Below are 20,787 nucleotides of genomic sequence, written 5' to 3'. Positions count from 1 at the left end.
CTGTTTCATTAACTTTGCAAATTTATATGTGTGCTGGAAGAAGAAGCAGTTCAGACACTGCCTATATCTGTAGTGTCCTTGACTTCTAATGCTATGAGTGGGAGTATAGCAATGATGCTATCAACCTCCAACAATAATATGAAATATTACTAACCAAAATGCATAAATAATGAGGCAACGGGGTTTTGTCTCCACTCTCACTATACCTTTAGAATGAGGTAGACCATCTGTGGTTTGATGTTCATTTATTCATTACCTCACAAAAGTGCTGTGGTCATGCTGTCACTGAAATCCAGCTCACTGGGAGGGAGACACTGAAATGGCATCAGCGAAGCACACTAACGTGAGAGCAAAACCAGCTGTTTGGGGTGTAGCACTCTGCATGGAGACCAGTCTGACATACTGCACCCATATGGTACATACCAGATCAGTTCCTCCCAGTTGTTGCATTAGATGCATAAGCAACAGAAGAAAGGCTGAGCTGCTCTCCAAGCTCCTCTCCTCCTTCTCTTTTTATCACCCAGCTGTGAGAATTCATGCAGACAGTTTTATTGATGTAGAGTTAGTCCTGTTTTGCATGATAAAACTCTTAGCATGTCACAGCCTCTTAATGGGTGATACTTTGCAGTTAGGAAATTTGGTCAAAATTCTTACCTGTCTTCCTCCTTTCTTTGTTCCCTTCCCCCTTGTCTGTCTTTAACTTTATAATAAACATGTTTTGAGAAAAAAACAAACAAACAAACAAAAATCTATAAAATAATTACTGAAAACTTAAGGTTTAGTACAGTCATTGCAAGAAAGTACATGTAATGTATATACGGATTTAATTTTTAATATATTATGTATATTTTATGAATTTTGCATTACATTGATATTGTCTATGTAATGGATGGCCACATGTGGTACATATGCACTATGAATGCACTAATGCTGAGGGCTTGTTGACACTCAGATATATAGCTGGTAGCTGATACTTTAAGAAATAGTCTTCATGTTATCCATTCTTATGTTTACTGGCACTGCAAATGTACAAATAGTCATAAGTATTAAATCACTAAACAGTTGTAGTATGTATTTCTCTGCAGAAGTGCATGATGATTTTTCAATATTCACTTCAAGAATTATTGTTAAAAAGGAATGGCAATTTAATCTAATGTAAGACATGTCTAGTCATACAGTCAAGCTTTGCAGTGTTGAATTTATTAATGATTTTTATTGATTTTGCATTGATCTGGTTTTGGGGGGTGTTTTTTTGGTTGCTGGGTTTTTTGTGTTTGTTTTTTGGGTTTTGTTTTATTTTGTTTTGTTTTCTAATTGTGACTTTTATGTCCTTCTGTCTTTCAGTACTAGTGAGCACTTTCTCAGCTGGCTTACTGCTGAGCAGGGCTCTAAGGAAGGACCTTGACACAGTGTCAGCAGCCAGGGCTGGTAGTTTCTCCTGACACTTCATATGGTGGTCACAGCCTGTGATGTAGGTTTCAAGGAGATGCAGTGAAAGCTCTGTATCTGTAACATTAAAAGACAAATTTTGAACATAGCAGTGCTACCAGTTTGCATGATTTCTATTGTTAATGTTGCAGCTTTTATTTGTTTGTTCTTCTTAAAATCCTAATTACTGAATATTTGTGGTTGAATGAAGATTTGAATTCAGAATATAAATTTCTAACACTCAATTTACCTCCACCCCTCCTTATCTCCTCCCCAATCTCCTAAAAATCACTCCTAGATTTGAAACTCTACAGGGTGTAAAAAAAAACCACAAAGATTTAAAAGCAATTTTTCAAATTCATGTATGAGCTGATAGTGAAACATTAACTACATTGAAGGTCATAGCTTTAGACCGTCTCATGAATATTTTAAATATATTATAGCACTGAACAGTTATGTCTGTATTGAGCATATGTGTCTAATCTAGTTGATGGTTAGACCATGAAAGAATGAAGGAGACAAATCAGTGAAGGGTTTAAATGATATTTTGTATGTCTACTAGTATTTTGTATTACTACTAGTTTAGTTTTTTAAAACTGGTGGAAGAGTGGGTGAACAACAATCCATCATAATGACATTCTCTATCATTAACTGAGAAAACTGAGAATTTTAACAGTGCGAGTTTACTCAATTTAATTTATTAAGTTTAATAATTGTCATAAGGATTGATTTGATACAGATTGGGAAAACAACTGGAGATCCTCCAGCCTCACGGTTTGTATAATTGTTGTACTTCATAGAGATTTTCACTGCGTATCTAGTTTCACTAAAATCACATGCTTTAGATAATTTTTTTCCCCATCAATCTTTTAATTTCTTCACTACTGAAGCTGCAGATGCAGAACTTCAGGACTCCCAATGGTGTAGTGGCAATGATTTTGCAAAAAAATGTAGGGACTTCAGTATAACTTAGAGCATCAAGTCAATCCTTGATAATTTAGAAATACATTGACTTGAGTTTAGTTTTAGACTGTGCAAAATTCAAAGAATATATTTCTCTTTGTTTACTTCCTATCCAATCTCTCTTTTAATTTGTGTGTAGTTGTTTTGTGGTTCTCTATCATATAAGAGAAACTCTAATCTCTAGGATTAACAGACTGTGCACCTGGTCTTTGCAGAGGACATCTTGAACTGGTGAAAAACTGCAAAACATAAGGCTTGGTTTTGCTTCTGTATCCTTTCTTAGGGGGTGTGGGGTGGAGGGAAAGGAATGAAGGTCTTTTGCCAAGTTCAGAACAATTGTTTGAATTTGAATGTTGAATGTTAAATTACTGTAGGACTTGACTTAATTGCCACATTCTGGAATAACTCTTGAGTATACAGTAGAATAAAGATTTTCAATTTTATGTTTTTTTCAGCTGTGGGGTCTTTGTTTTATTTTTGTTTTGTTTTGTTTTTATGTGTTTGTTTGTGTTTTTTTGATTTGGTTTGGTTTGGTTTGGTTTTACCTTCTTTTTCTCTTCTCTTTTTGGCAGAATTCACCTTGATATATAAGAACAAAAATATTTTAGAAGTGAACACCTGAAGTCCTTCACCTAATCAAAGTCTTGCAAAGGAGCTAGCAAAGAAGTCCACTATTTCCTTCTCGTACCTCAGCTGGTGTCTGGCAAGTCTGTAATCCAGTAATAACCTAAAAATCCCAGTGAAATGAGAGGTCAGTACCTAGAAAAGTATAGAACTCAGCTATCACTTCTTAAATGACCCTGTACACTCCAGAACATCTGGGTAATTCCAAAATAAGGGGTTCAGCCATCCCTGAAATAACTCATTGTGTGGAATTGAGGAAGGTTAAAACAATAAAAAGCCATGGGGCATAGGAAGAATACACCTGATTACTTTGCTTTTTCTTCCTTTCCTCCTTTGCATGTCTTCCTTTCTCTCTGTCTGTCTGTCCCTTTTTCTACAGTAGAGAAATTTATTAATGTGATCAGAAAACTTACGTAAATAGTACTTGCAAAAGATTTTAGTTCTAGGGTTGAGTGAAGATTTAGTAAGGGGGTTATTATATTTTGTGTTATGAGTTCAATGCATTAACATGGTGTAATGCTGTGGAATCTGCTATAAACCAGTATTCTAATCCATAAAATAAATATTATTTAGTTCTGTAAGCAGTATTTTGAATGAGAACATGTGGCTGAAACAAATGGTGATAAAACTGTTTTTTCACCAGGTCATATCAGCATGAAATATGTGTTCTGTCACCTATAACAATAAAGGGATTTATTATTAAAGAGTTGTTTATTCACACACATTACAATTTTATATAAAAATCACAAAAATTTGGCTTAAAAGAACAAGTAACATTTGCAAACACTATACAGCTGTTAATGTCGGTTTATCATTGTGATTTTGTTTTGGTCATTATGTGGCAGCTGGAGATTTGCTCTTCTTGGGCTTTGCAGAGGTCAACAAAAGTCTTGTGATTTCAAAGGCTCTATTCCTGTCCTTAAAAAGAGCTTGACATCTTTCAGGACGTAGTCCAATTTGCAAATACAAAACTATTCTGTACAGATATATATTTCAGATGTGTTTTCAGTTGAGGTATTATATATAGATATATATATATGAATGTTTATACATAATGCTAAAGATGGAGATTCTTACCCATTTTCAGTTCTGATTTTCTTGTGGACTCAAAAATTGGTCTCCCTCATCAAATGCCATTTTAGAGTTTAGGCTTTATTTTAATGATTTATTAGAAAGGTATAGTACAGTGGTGGGATAAATTGATTATATGGCTAAGCAATTTCATTTGTATTTCATACTTTGTTCTTCCTTACATATTTGAACGTAACTGACTGAAACTCACAAAAAATTTAAAGGTTTCTATTTCTTTTGGAAAAGATCTAGTATGGTGGAATGATTACATATGATCTCAGTTCCTTTCAAAACTGGAGAAATAATAATGTGGTGAAGGATTTATCTAGCTATAATAGGAAATTACAATGAAACAACTGATTTTATTTTCCAGATTTCTTTGACAAAAGTCCGTGAACATACTTGTGTGTATATGCAAAGTAAACACTATTATTTTTCGTGGTTACTTGCAAGTGAGAGAGACCTTGGGGTTTTGTTTAGGAAACAGACAGAACTACTTTTTTTTTTTTTTTTTTTTTTTTTTTACACACTTCACATTTAAGAATGTCAGGTTATATTAACATTTTTCTTTCTTATTTAGCCTTGGGGGCAGGAAGAATGGAAGTGAGAGCTTTCACAGCTTTGTTTTTTTCCAGACTGGGGAAAACATGTAGTCTGAAGGTGCTCATTTGAGTGCAACCTGTAATTTCAGTGGAGAAAAGAGTGAGTTATTACATTTAGTTATTAAGTAAGGATTGTTTTCAGAGGGACTTACAAGCTGGTGGGACCAGTTTTTTGCATGAAAATAAAGGTTACACTTCTTTGAAAACCTCACACTGAATATCTGTAAGTCTATGAATTGTTTTGAGAATAAATTTGGTATTAACTGGTTAGCATTTTCACAGAATTAAAGCAACCCAGGGGAAAGAAGAGATTTTTCTCCCATGTAATCCTTGATCATATTCTCTGTCTTCTGGACCTTTGTTCATTGAACCTATCAGGGCCAAAACTCTTACATACTATAACAATATGCAGCATTTTCCATCTCTTCTATTTTGAGTTGTTGTTTGATTTTGTCAAGTTCGTTAAAAATGACCTTTATATTTAAAGCACTGCAAGGAATACCTCCCCTAGGAATTACACACACACATTTCAGGCTAACACTGTTGTCTGAGGCACTCTTCATCAAGTTCTACAGTTTCTATCTGTGCCAACATTTTAACTTTTTAAATGACTTGTCTCATTTGTTTGACTACTAATGTGTGAATTAACACGGTAATGAATCAGGTTTGTAATAGACATTTGGATATTATGACATACAACATCAAGACTGTCTTAAAGTACATAAAGATTCCTTGAAATAAAGTTCATAATATCAAAAGCAGTTAGCTTTCCAAGATGTACTTTTTTCTACTTATCATTATTACTGGACGTCTAGGTAATAAAATAGTAGGTATGCTATTTTATATAGCAGAATGAAAAGAGACCTAAAATATTTATGTCCTTGAACTTTCAAGAGTACAGAGTAAAAACTTCATTTGTTAGATATAATTATTTTTTTTTTTAAATCATTAAACAGTTCAACCATGATTTGTCTTCCAGCTTTAATACTGTGAGAAGATTAGCTTATCTTTTTGTCTGATTGCTATTCTTCTCTTTAAAGAAATAATCTGCTTTTCTTCTTGAGATACAAAGTTTGTATGAGGACAAACATAACTTTTGTTCCAGATCAACTTTTATTCCAAGTATGTGACTACAATGATGTAAAATACATAGGAATATGTAACTAGGATTAACATTTACAGATTCTTTTCAACAATACACGTATCTTATATTTATATACTCTGCATTTTTCAGATTTTTAGATACATTATAATTATTCAGTATTCCTTCAATAAGGCAATGGAGGGACAATCAGTTTCTTCATTGAACTTCATTGAATTCATCTGGAATTCCTAGTACACAACTTTCTAACATTGTGTTAGAGTGTGTTGTAACAGATGGGCCTAAAAATACTTGAAGAACATATATTTAGAGTGAAACTGTTATTTAAAGAATAAACTAATGCTATATTTTGTTGGACAAAGCAAATCAATTATTTTAAAAAGGCATGTCTACTAACATTCACGACAATGATGAATCAGGTTTACGTAAGGCTTTTAGTGTAACTATAGAAGATCAGTCATGTTTATCAATCTTGTGCTAATAGCATTCCTTAGTGTTCTAGTTCTTTTATGTCCCTGTCTTGGAGTCTTTATTCTTGTAAACTTCTCACTTCTGTTGTTTTGTACTCATGAGTGAAGGATTAGCAGTGAACCTGAACAAATGCACTCTAGTTTTGTCCCCCTTTTTAAGATTTTTTTTTTTTTTGAAATTGCTCTCCAGTTTTAGTTTTTCTTGAGACTCTGATAAACTACAAAAGTTTTGAGGTTATTTTTCTGGTTTATTGTTCAAGGAGAAGGGACTTAATATCTTATCCCACTGTTTATGAAATACCATTATATACTGAAATTAGGTATCTCACATTATGTATGTGCTTATATATTATATTTTGGCTTTACAGTCAAGAGGACTCCCATTATATTGTCAGAAGTCTATGTGAGCTGGAAAGTCAAAATCCCATACATATTTGACTCTGCATCCATAATGATGTTCTTAGTGACAGAAAAGTATATGTGCACATTTTAAAATTTTGTAATACTGAAATGTAATGCTGAAAAAATGATCTTACTTTATTATTCTGTTTGCTTGTTGATAGGCTTACACAGACTGGACAGAAGAAAAAGCCAATAAGCAATTTTCACCATTTCTTTCACGATACATCTAATCAATCTCAAGCTATTCATCAATGTATACAATAATTTTAAAGTAATTCTTTTAACAGATCTGCAAAAAACTTCATTAGATGTATACAACCTTCCTTCAATTTAGTATGATGAAGTTAAAAAAAATGGTGTTGCTATCAAAGACACTCTACCCATAATAACAGATTTCAAAGGAACGCTGCTGCTTTGATCTCTGACTCAGTGGAGTACATTATACAGTACTGCAGTTTTATACCTAACAGTTCTTAGATCTTTTAACTAGGTTCATTGTAACTTGAGTAATTTTCAGTATCATTGAAATACAGCAGAGTATTCAGTAAGTACTCAGTACCAATTTTAGAAAATGTCCTCAGAAAGTGACTATGAATAATACTTTTGATGTTACAACTTTGATCTATTTGTATGTGGTATCAGTTAATTTCCTATGACTTAAATGTTTTAAATGTAAATGCACTTGCTCGTTACCTGGCTCCTACTGCTAGTACCTTGTAACTTATATTAGAAAAATTCCCCTTTTGTTGTGAGAGGAACTGTGAATTGTGTCATCATTAATGCTTATACAAATTATGTGAAATTCACTGTCTTCAGAAGTATTTCTTTATCAAGGAAAAATAACTTTGTAAATAACTAGGTAAGCCCTATACTGGTAGTCATAACAAACAGATGGAAATAAAAATATGTTTCTAATAACCATGTCTTCTCAGTGTGATTAAAGCAAGACACAAAACATTGTAAACAACCTTTTTATTTGCCAAAATATGAGTTTGGAGTGATGCTTTTCGCTTTGTATGACCCTACAAACATCCAAAGCAGCAATACAAAGTTGTTGCTCATATTTGCTTTGCATATTAGAGATGCCATTAGATACAGCTGGAAAGAAATCAAAAAATGACAACAAAGAAGACAGAGAACCACAAACTGCCTACATTACCCCAGATGTTGGCATTTAAATGAGTAAAGTATTAACTTTAAACACCTTTGTTTTATAAAGTATTTTAAAAGCATGCATCAGTGATTCTAAATTTGGCTAAAACCTGAAAATTTTCTGCATTTTAGAACAAAAATACTTCAGTTTACCTTGAAATGAAATTTAATATTATTTTCTGCCTTAAGATCCAAAACCACTTTAAAAGCATAAGAATATGAAACATCATACATCTTTCCAGACAGGTAAGTCAGCAGCTGACCTTGGCAACACTAGTGCAGGGTGAAGAACTCAAGCAAATGTGCCCTGCCTTCAACGGCACCAGTGTCCCTCTTGTACATCCATCCTCTACACCAGGCGCTCACTGTGGAAACCAGCCCAGGTTCCTGGGCCAGAGGCACATGGGTCCAGTTCAATTTATTAGTGCACTTGCAGCACCAGCTCCACCATATTGCTGAATAAGTGGATGAGGATGATGAGGAGATGATGGCCAGAGCAAGAAGTAAGGAAGAAAACAAACAAGAAGTGGCAAATGCCCATGAGCAGCTACAGACTGTTGCTTATTTTCTCAGGTTACAAAAATGGCTGGAAAACAGTGCTGTAAGGCTGCTGCATTTATCCTTATTTTGCATATGAGGAAGGTCTGAATACTGTCACTTGGGAAGTCCTGAGAGTCCAAACTGATTTGACAGATAGGTAGACTGCTGTTTCAAAGGACCAATAATCACAAGCATGTTCTCTGAAGATGTAATTACTGAATACATTAAGAAATTTGCATATTTCTTTTTCATTTCAGTTATTCAAAGTGTAATAACAAATAAACAGGGTATATGGACCTTGGACATTGAATATTAACATATAGTTTAAACATATTTAAAGGATGATGGTGGTCCATTTATACTGACAAATGCAATAAAAACTTTTAGCAGTGCTTTATACAAGATAAAAATCACAGTAAGAAGTTGATAGATACTTCTGTCCGAAAATTAGTTATTATTTCTTATTCTTCATTTTCACTTGTGATTTTCATATCTGCAGTTACAAATATAAATCAGTTGCTCACAGTAGGGAAGTGTTGCTTGCCAATGTTTTCTGAATTCCTTTTAATAGCATATTTCTGCACATATGTATTTGCAAATGATTGGGATTTCAGCTGTGTGAAAATCAGCACATTTATGGAAAAAAAATAAAAAAAATTTCAAAGTTTTTTGTTTTGGCATATAGCATGAATATAAAAGAACTGCTGAAATGGTGCATTATGGATCTAGTCTCCCAGTAATCTAGAGGCAATGTGTATGTTAAAATCACATGGGAATTAAACTATGGAGATCTAATATAAAGTAACAGATAAAACATACATGGCAGAGAGCTTAAATGTACCTCATTTGTACCCACAAAAGGCACAGTGGAGTCTCAGAGAAATCTGTGATTCTATATCCTAACAGACCAGCTAACTAAATAATTTAAGGTATTTTCACCTCTTTGCTTATGCATTCTCCTGCATATGCATGAGGATTCATATCAAAGAATGTATACTGAAGTAAATGCATTTCAAAGTAAAATGAAATGACTCATGAAAGTGAATCTTTTCACCAAATGTAAATACTGTAACATAATAAAGGAAAGAAAATTTTTCATGAATTTCTTTACAGGTTACTTGGGATGGGACACAATTTCTAACAAGTTCTACCACCTTTCCTTGTAATACAATGTATTACATTTTTCACTTTAGTGAACTGTTTTGCTGAAGGAGAGCTGTGAAATAGCCAAAGGCACAGCTGCTAGCTCCAAAATAAGGTGGCCAGTCTTTACCCTGCAGGCTGAATCTACAGATTCAGTTCCTGCATCACACTTGCTGTTGTGGTCTATCCATAGAGCCTGAGGATCAGGGCAGGATATTTACGGGGGGCAGGGGAATTGCTGGGTCTTATTGCAGCCTCTTATCTGCTCCTGCAAATTCTTCTGAGATATGTGATTAAATTTCTCCATGTCCTTATTGAATTTATATTTGAAATCATCTGTCTTTGAAGAAAAACTGCTTTTTGCTAAGCCAGCTTGTCCACAGCAGGCTTGAGCACTACCATGCACCATTAAGTGCCCAAGTGTAGACACTGAGGCTTTGTCTGTATTGCTAAATAAAATAAACCAGCACCCATATTCTGGGTCCAAAGCCAAGTAGCAAAGCCTGGGTTGAGTTCACACATCTAAACTTTCCTTTTCCTGTCCGCAGCTAGATCTCCTAAAACAGGACAGTCACACTAGAGTCTTCCTAATCAGAATAGTTCCTGGAACTTACTATCCACCAAATTATGCTTGGGAAAGCACAAGCTGGCCTCAGGTAAACAGTGCCAGGGAGCATCCTAATGACAGCAAAGCAGGCAGGCATTGGAGAGAATTCACACTATCTCTAAATTAGCACGCAGACCCATCTTTTTGCCTTTGAGGTCTTTACAAACTTGCAAGATCCCGGTACACGACGAACTCAGCGCTGGCCCCTACTGATTCAAGACCTTGTGGAAAAGGCAGAACTTGCTATTTTACTCCTCTCTTGCAATGAATTTTTGTAGTGCTGTTTGGATCTTACTCTGCATGATCATCTTGTTAGAAAGAAAAATCATTTGTGCCTACTGAAATGCAAACATGTAATGGAAGTGAATAATTTTTTTTTCCAATGATAAAGCAGATTGACTTATTTCTACACCTTATATTTCAATTCCAGAAGCAGTGATCTACTTACTAGTTCATGGTAAGAATGGTTTCCCAAGTAAGGCTTATAAAATAGGCCTCTGGTCCATTTCTTCAGCAGAAATTTGTAGATGATTTCATTAATATCAATGGGACTTCACATTTTTAAAGCTATGAAGATATAAGGCAGTAACTTCAGAATATGCTTAAACTCTACCCTTCCCCATCTTTTGACACTTTTCAGTCATACTTGATAGCAGGTGCATATTTGCAGTAATGCTTCTTGAGACAGTATGTCTATATGGTCATTTTCATAAGAAAAATAATATTCTTTCCTCCATGCTTGCTAATTTTTATTTCATATTCAAGATATGTTAGCCTTCTCTTCAGTTAAAAACAGCATGTGGTCTGGAAGTCATGATCAAAAACCACAAAATCTCAGACAAACTATAGAGTGAGTACTGTAGAGATACTTTTGTAGAAATAGGATGCATCTGTAAATATTTCTGGAAGAGAACGAAAACACAACACGTGGCAGAGAATTTATATGGGATGACATTCTGAGCTTGTTCAATAAGAAAAACCTCTCTTCAACAAGAGACATGATATTACCATGAACCAGTTTATAAGCATTTATAATTAATAGCCATTTATAGTTGTAGTTATTGGTGCTGATTTCATTCAAGTGTAAGTTGTAGAAAGCACTGGCACTCCTTTTCAATCCAAAATCATTGGTTTAGGTAGGACTGAATGGATTTTTATTTTTCTTCTCATTTTGTGCATTGAAATATTCCTCCAAACTATATGTAGAGTTGGTATTTCTTTTCCTTGTCTTGAGGACTGCTTAACAGTTTGGGATGTTAAAAATATCTCTAGGCACATTTTTAGCCTGGTTTCCTGAGGAAACAAGGCTTAGGCAGTCATGCTGTCTGTGTGTCTGTGTCTCTCTCACTAGTACCCTGGAGTCCCTTGGACAGTTTCAACGAAATTTTACAAAGACATCAAGTTTTCAAAGATATTAAGCTCTTTCAACTGGCCTGCACAAAATATTGCCCAGGGGCCTCATTCAGGCTCCAGAGCTGTTTTTTTGATCCATCAAAGTTGAGTTGTTCTGTTTAGGCTCACCCAGCAGCCAAGAAACATCAAGCAGCCAGGCAGTCAGTTCATGGAGAGCTGCTGGTCAGTCTGCACGGCTGTGATTTTCACCAAGCCGCAGTGCGTGCTGTTTCTTGCTGGGCTGTCAGGCCATGAAAAAATAGACGGGGACCTGATGGGCTGTGGTCAGGCTCATGCAGGAGTAAGGATATGGCTGTGTAGGACTGCAGGGAAATGGTCTTCAACCATTCTATAAAATAAATATTAAATATACATATATAAATATCAAGAACAAAACCTCTATAGCTTTATTTATCTCTTGTCACAGAACTGCTTAAATGATGAAACAAAACACAGGGTTCAACATTCACTTGCTAGCATCCAAATAACAGTTCTTAAAACTATGTGCACCATACATCTGTTAGGAAGCAAACAGTATCTAAAAGCTACAGGAACAGACACATACATCCAAAATACATGTGGGCATGTGTGTGAATTTAGATATATATGCATACTTGCATATGAATGCACTAATCCTGAAACCTTCATAATCCGATGTACATAGTTCATATAAAGAACTTCAAATTCTCTGCTCTTGTTATTTCCAGTGCATTTTGGCAACAAGACACTCATTTGCTAATTCGCTCCTAGATGGTGAAGCAGAGTATTTGACCACTACAATTAGGGTCAATCCACCAATGTTACTGTAAAGCTTACTGATTTGGTTTGTAAAAATACAAGTTTTGGATAAACTATGTTGTTTGTCACCAACAGGATTTACACTACAAAATTACGATGTTACCTGCAACTAATCTTAACAAGGGTAATGGTGTCACAGAAACATTCTAGTAGTTCTAGTAAGCAGCTTTGGTTTAGAAAAAATGTCAGAAACTATTTCACAAATTTCTTTTATTGCCAAAAATCTATCTTAAAATGTGTTAACCGTTTGCCTTTACTCTATACCATGTACTGCTGTCTGTCTTTGGTTAAGAACTAAGTGATTGGAGCCAAATGTTCAAGGCAACAACTTAATATTTTTGTTTCATTTCATAAAAAGTCCATATTAAAAATTAAGAAAAAATTGAAGGGAAGAAAAAAAAAAAAAAGCAGTTGGAGGGCACAACAGAGTGGACAGCAAATGTCCCGTAAGTAACGCCAGCAGGCAGGAAATAACATATATTAAATTCAAAGCAGCCATTCGTGTCTTCAGTCTCTCCAAGAATGCTAGTACAAATCCAGCTGGCACCTCAGGTAGGTCCTCCAGCCACATCTGCCTGACGCATTTGGCTGTGTCTGATACTTTTTTTCTTTCTTTTTTTTTTTTTTTTTTTCTTGTTTTTTTTCTTAAGGAAAGGTCTGAATGCTAAGAAAAGTATAATTCCTTTAATTCAGGATTTCAAGGAACAGATAATCCACCACGTGGCAACGTTTCTCCTCATCAGCTTTTTCCTACTGTTGTAATGCTGAAGAAGAGCAACTGAATAGCTATGACTGCCATGCTTCATATTATTTAGAGAGTCATGGCTGTATTTCCATCATGTGTGAGCACTGTGGTTTTCCTTACCCAGCAAGATGCCCAGTTATTATCTTGAAGAAATGCTGATTTCTTGCCATTGCACCTAGAAAGCCCTGAAGCAAAGACAGCAGTACATCATCAAGAAAATAGGTTTTAATTCTGACCATATAAAGAACTAGCTGGTTAGCATCAAGTTGGTCTGTAATGTTTTTATAAGATACTAGAAATCATTTTACATCACAGATTATTTGGACAAAACTCTCCATTTAATTCTTCTGACTTTTGGCTTAAAATATGAAGGATTTGGATAACTGGCTAGCAATGGGCTGCAGCCTCAAAATGTGAATCTAAATTTTTAAATGCCTATAACTTGGAAGTGGGGTTTTGTTACAAGCTGTCTTTCTTTGTAACAGCGGATAACGTGGGAGTATTGGGAATTTAAATGCTCTGTATTTTCATTATATGTTTTTCAGCTTGTGAAAGTACAAGCTATTTGTCTATTGAAATAAACATCTATTGTATATCTGCTGGCGTGCAGTCACCCTGGAAAATTGTACATAAATTCCCACTTCAGTCTGAGTTACCAGTGTCTATGTGAAACCTCAAAATGACAATACTCTTTTGCACAAAAAAAAAGGAACATTAGAAATAAAGAAGTGAATTATTCAATCTATTTCTTTATATCTGCACAACATCAGGCAAACAACCAGCTCTCAATAAATCATAAGAAATAACAAATAAGAGAGTACAACTGAAATAATCCCAAAGAATTAAGGCCAAGTAATTACAGCTTTTTAGATATATCGACTATAAAGAAGTGTTTTCCTAGAGGGAACTTGAAGTTAACCATATGGCATACTGATCTAAACGTCAAAAGTACAAGAATGAGAGGCTTTTGATGAAGCATAGCATTGCTATCTACATCTGTGACACAGGAGAAAAAATGATGTAGCTCTGTAGATAATTTGGTAATTGTAGTTATGCAAGTTAATATTATGGCAAACATTCAAGTATAATGTTTTAGGACATAAACTGAGCACTGATGGAGCCAGGAAATCAAGTCCCCTATGTAGAACAGTGACTCATTGCAGTATGAATCATTTATGTCTAAAAGCAGAACTGGTGCTATTGTGTTTTGTATTGTGTCAATATTTCCATGGTAAATCATTGTTTTGGGGGCTTCTCTCCATGGAAAATTGTTTTTTTTTATTAAAACTGTTATACAAAAGACCAGGTCAACAGCACAAATGTTAATTACTGAAAGTGATAGGTGTTTTCCCATGCAAAAGCAATTTGGGTAATTTGTACAGATATTCAAGACAAATTTGATTTTCAAATGCATATTTGAACCATATTTAGATTTTGCAAACTTGAGAAGAAAAAAATCTGTGTATTTGAATGTATCTCATTATTTAGCTTTTATATTTTTGTTCATTTTAATTTTCATTCATTTCCACTATGTTTTCTCCAAAACTGTTATACTTTGTATCACACTTATGTATGCTTCAAGATTTGTTTAGCTACAGGTGTAAACCTGGTGGACTTCTGATGGCCTGATTCTTTAGTCAAAAACATCAGACTTTTAGCTCCTCATGTGTTCCTTGTAATTGAATTTATATTTATTGTTGATTTCATAAATATTTTGTAGCAGATATAATGAAAATCTGGGCTACAAGTATAAATGTTTTTTGTCTATAGGTTTTAATCAAACCTTTATCAGAGAAAAATCTTTCTCAGTAATGACAATACATGAATAAGTTGGCACATGACTGGGATAACTGAAAATTAAAGCTTGACAAACTCTTACTCCTTAGCAAAATTACAGAGATGGAAGTGAAGATTTTTCTGTCCAGTTTCAGAGATGCATAAACTGGACATTTCTATGTAAGCCAGTTATGCATGTATTAAACATCAATAATACATCTGTATAATTTTAAGATTTTCCACCATTAAAATATTTTTTTTCTTAACTCGGTTTCTCCAGATTTCAGTGCTTTGGGCTCTTGCATGCATGCATTTCACTACCAGCAACCTGCCTTGAAATAAGTGGGGGCTGCCTGACACAGTTTGTTGGAGGTGGGGAAATTTAATAAATGTTGAAAAAGATTAATATTAGTAGGGTATCATTATGCATTCTGAGTTCTGTGAAACTTTATTATAGTATGGTCTATCCTGTGAATATTTGAAATGTTCTAGTCTAATTCAATGGGGTTTTGTCTCTGGAGTTCTATTTTGATTATTTTTTCTTTTTGGCATGATGTAAAACAGCTAGATCAAGTTTCTGCAAAAATAAAAAAATTCTACCTTATACAAGTTTTTGCTAAAATGAACTTCTATCTCTGAAGCTATTATGGGGTTTAGACACTTCTTGCTTTCTCATATATGCTGTTTTATTCTTACACAGTCTGTTTGTTGTAGCCTTCACCTGTCTGAAAACTTCAGAAGTAGTAATGTTTTGCCAAAATGAAGAATTATCTTTTCCTGCTTTACTATATCTATTGCTAAGGTAAAAATATTGCCACCTCACAATTATGATGATAACTATTGAAATTAATAATACCACTCAAATTATCACCAAAATGCATTTGTGACAGCAAATTTAAACTCTAATTAGTATTACATAAAGCATCAAATAAGAGACATGACACTGCTTGATAAATACTAAGGATAAAATCTAATATATAATAATAACAATAATAGTAATAATAATGGTATGCTATCACTTTCTATACAGTATAAGAAAGTCAGCTTCAGAGTTAGAATGAAAGTACAGAAATCTAAGAGAAGTTAGCAGGGTTTAATTTTACAGTCATCAGATAAAACTCACACAGAAAGAGAAAATTATCTAGTTTGGTACTAGCTGTTTCAGTGTTTCCAAGTAATTAAAATAAGACTGAAAAGAATCTGAGAAGTATGATCTGTAATCTGACATTTTTGCTCTGACTCTAATGTTATCTTGGAGCTCTCAGAATGGGGACAATTATTCTTATTATTATCTGATTTCTCAACATGGAATTATGCAACATCTTTTTTTTTTTTTTTTTTTTTTTTTAACATGGAAATTTATAGTTGAGGTCAGCCTAGGTCCTCTCCTTTGTTCCATCTGGCACATCTTGACTTTCTTTTCATCCCTTTCTTCTTCTCATCCCTTCTTTCAAGAAGTGTTATAAATTTCTTCCACCGAGGTCAATACTAAAACACTCAATGTCTTCAATATTAAGAGCTTCTAAAACCAAACCAAACCAAATCAAAATGAAAAAACCCAACCAAACAAAAAAAGCCCAAACATTTTAAGGTTTGATAAATTAAAAGAACAACTCAGAATAACTACATAACTGTGATGACTTCACCTTTGTCATCACCCATTACCCATGCAGTCATTTTATATTGCTTGTCTCATGATAGTTCCTTGTTTGGCAGAGATGTGCAAAATCCCATGAAGAATAGTGATGCTTATAGACCTGTGGTACAACATTTTATGTAGGGTTCAGAGACTTTGTTCCTGGATTGGTATCTCCAATGCAGATTGGGAAATTATGACAGTTGCAGCTTCATTCAGCTAAGAATGAGATCAGATGTAAATGACTAGATGTATATCCATATTTGTGTAAAGAACAGGATGAGAATTGCATAATGGCAAATTAGCAATTATATATTTACTGTACTTAATACTTAAAGTAATGTGGTGATTTATTTGCTACATGATTACATCATTGAGCAGCTCTTTGAGTGAGGGATGGAAAAGATTATTAACCTAAATTTACTCTGACTGTTTATAGTACACATGTAATTTACAGGTATTCTCAGGTAGGTGAGATGGCCCTGAATTCAGAACCATGACTAGTAAAACTTTCTTCTGGAAATTGCTGGTGCAATTTTTATCACCCAGATAATTAAGACCAAGAATTGCAAAGGACTTCGATTCGTATATCAGAATCACCTGCATCCCCCCACAAATTGACAAACAATTACAAAAAATTTTATGTATCCAGCTACAGTCAGGTGCAATTACCAGCTGAGGTGCTAACAGTTTGTGGTGCCAATATGTACTCAGTTATTTTTCCCGACAAAATTTAATGCACATTTTTAAAAACTATTTCTGTTCCATAAAAGGGATTTCCATTAACTTTGTAATCAATATGTATGATAGTAGGATAGTCTAAAATTTATAATGCTTTATTAATTTGAAGTTGTAGATTTTTCCAAACTTTCCTTTTTTCCCTGTGCTTTTCCAAAAGTTATTACGAAATAAGCAAGCATCAATAACAAAAAGAATATGAAAATTTAGAAAGAAAACAAATATCAACTAATGACCACTAAATAATTGTTTTTAAAGTGTAAGGAATAATATTATTTTTACTACTACAAGGTATTCAGGTCAAAATTTAAGAAAGAAGATGAAGAGTTTTTTCTAAAATTGTTTTTTTATGAAAAAAGTTAACATGCTGTACTCCTATTGCCACTTCTTATTTCTGTGGGAGAAATCTTGCCTTTCTGGATTTTTGTTTTTCTTTTTCTATTCTGGCCTAGATGTAATAATATGAGTTCAGGCTTTAACCTGAGAGTACTCACGGGAGAAGATGGGAGAAACTATCATCCTTCCACTTCTTGGAGTGGAAGATTACTGGCAACCATGTTACAACCTACACAAAACATGCCAGAGAAACAGATGGGAGTAAAGATCATAATCTTGTTTTCTTCTCCGTATGAGTCAGAAGAGCAATCCCTTGTGTGGGTGAGATGTACTTCATTCAAAAGGATGTGACATTTCCATTTTGCCCTTGCAGCCCAGGAGACAAGAGATGTACATATGTCACAAATCTTCTGACTCCAAGCAAGGAGGAAGTGGTCAGGATGAAGCAGAGCAGTTAATGGTTGTGTTTGGTTTCCTGTGGTATATTCACTGTGGATAGTATAAGAAAATATTTCACACCTGCTATCATCTTTACTTTTCCAAAAGGAGAACATTTTCTCTGAAGCATTAGTCAGTGTCCCATGGATATGTTATCTCTGGCATGGATTATCCGAGTGCATCTGCAGGGAGAGGCTGCTCTGCAACCTTTTAGCAAAGGTCTCACAAGAGTCACTGGGAGCTCACTCCAGCCCTTCACTGTCTTATTAGATTATTTCAACCTTGAAGCTGCCATGAGGAACATTAGATAAGGCCTACAGATAATTTAGCTATAATACTTTGCTCACTGAACTCCATGGCAAAGCAAGCCTGCATAAGGTCTCAGTATGCTTACAATGTAGTAGGATTTCTTTGGAATAATTGTTTATTTTGGAAGCTTCTTGTCATTAATAGGAAACACTTTCCTACCCTCAAAGGTATGCATGATTCTTGCCACCCCTATGTGTTGCATTCAGAATTCTGTCTGGAGTTTGCAAGTCACCTCTTAGTCACAATTAGAAGTGTTTTATACTACACTCATAAAGACTTTAGTATTCTTGAGTGAAGATTAACAAAGCTATTATGGATGCCAAAGAATGACAGCTGTCTGCTCAGGTGGAAACCAGGTATTCAATAACAGGAGTCCCTGTGATGATACAGCTTGCTGTGCATTAAAGGATGTAGGTGAAAAAGGACTTATAACATCAGCCTAAGAGGCTCTTGAATCAGGTGAGATAAATGAAAGAGTATGTACCTCCAGGGGACATCTGTTATATAAATGTGCATCTATTAAAGTATTTAGTGATATTTCCACCCTTGGAGATACCAAAGCCTGACTGGACATAGCCCTAAGCAACCTGCTCCAGCTGCCCCTACTTTGAGCAGTGGGGTTGGACTAGTTGATCTCCACTTGTCCCTTCCAGCGTCAACTACACTGTGATTCTGCATAATAAATTCTGTGCAATAATCTACAAAGCCCAGTGGATTTTTAGTTTACTTGGATGCCTTTTCTTCCTCACCAATATTCCAACTGCTAATTAATTTCATTTGAGATTGTTGTGAAAGAAAATAAAGAAAACTTTGTTTAATTCTAGCTTTTTTACATTTTTTAAAGTTCTAATACCAGACGAAAACAACCTGGAAATCGTTGTTCTCCCAAAGAAGTTAAAATGCCTTCTGTTTTTTTTTTTTTTTCTTTTTTTAGCTTTTTACTTTTTTTATGTAGCTTTCTTTCCTTTTAATAAAATGTTAATTTTATTAGTTGTAAGTTGAATATCTCCTTTGTGTGCCATGCCTTCACATACACAATTCAGTAGCAGAATTAGTCGATTTTGGCTCATAGCAAATAATATTTGCCCTTGAGCTACTGGGAATTGTACTTATATCCTTGCTAATCTAGAAATTATGAAAAAAGATAACTCTACTAGAAGTCCACCACTAAAAGTTCTTGAGACATGAGATTTTATAGTTGTGCTTTTTCTGGATGAAAAACATAGTGAAAGTCATTCTGGCATTCTCATAATGATCTAATTTTGAGCCCAGTGGAGCTGGTTTCACAGCAATTAAAGTACCAGGGGTTATAAATTCAATACAGAAACTGTACACTAAATTTAATTGAACTTCACACTCAATTGCAGTAGGTAGTTGGTGTATTGGCGTTCCAGAAATTTGTTTTGTCTTGTTTGTTCTGGTCCAAATGGCATGCAGGTTCTTCTTTCAACAATTATTGTTCGTGGTGGTGGGTTGGCAGTTTGCATGTCTGTATTTGGCTTATTAAAAGCATTGAATTGTGGAAAGATACCGATATAAATATTGTAGACAATGGGGCTGGATACGCCATCCTAAAAATGGACCCAAGTGGCCAGCTTTATCTATGTACTGTTTTGGTTTGGGTTTTAATTTTTTGGGGGGTTTTTTGGTTTTTGTGTTTTGGTTTGTTTGGGTTTTTTTTTATTGTTTTTTGGTTTGTTTGGTTGTTTGTTTGGTTTTTTTTGCTTGATTGTTTTGGTTTGATTTGTGTTTTGGTTTGGTTTTCTGTTTTTTTTTTTTTTTATGTTTATTTGGTTTGTTTAGTTTTGTTTTTTAATGTTTTAGTTGTTGCTGTTTGGGTAGGAATTTTAAATTACTGTATTTTATTTGATTTGATTCATGCTGATCTTTTGCCTTTCAAGGGTTAAATCAGATACCACACAGACTTTTATTGACTGCTTCCATTAGAAGCCTTTGAAATCAATTCATGTCTGCAGTCCTCTTTCCATTACAAAGTAATGTCAAGATCTCTGCAAAGGCCGTGGCCTGTTTAATGTCTTATTTGTCACCTAGTTAAATCCTACTGTTTGACATTTAGAATTATCTCTAATAGCTTTACCACTTTCCTAGGATCTTCGTCCTGGTTCAGCACAGCCTTTGTATAATCTTTGCTAAAATACTGTGCCTGAAAACAAATAACAGGTATGTTACAAAGATTTTAAAATTGTAAAAGGCTATATAAACATCAAGTCCATGGAGACTCAGTTATGCAATTTCAACTCTAAAGAAAAGAAAACAGATGCTATACACTAAAATTAAACTACCTTAATCATAAACAGAAAAGATTAAAAAAAAAGGGAGAAACTAGTTGTTGCTGTTACTACTACTACTATCAACTTCAAGAGCAATTCCCCCCAGTTCTGCTCTTTTTAAAATAGAATTTTAAAAAGATGTAGGCAGATTACTTCTAAAGAAGGATTTATGCAATTACTTTTCTTAATATATAAATTCTTCAGTAAAAATACTTTTCCCTAAT

Source organism: Tyto alba, unplaced genomic scaffold (assembly GCF_018691265.1).
Source record: "Tyto alba isolate M040663 unplaced genomic scaffold, T.alba_DEE_v4.0 Super-Scaffold_13, whole genome shotgun sequence".
Classification (NCBI taxonomy): domain Eukaryota; kingdom Metazoa; phylum Chordata; class Aves; order Strigiformes; family Tytonidae; genus Tyto; species Tyto alba.
This window is presented reverse-complemented; position numbering follows the sequence as displayed.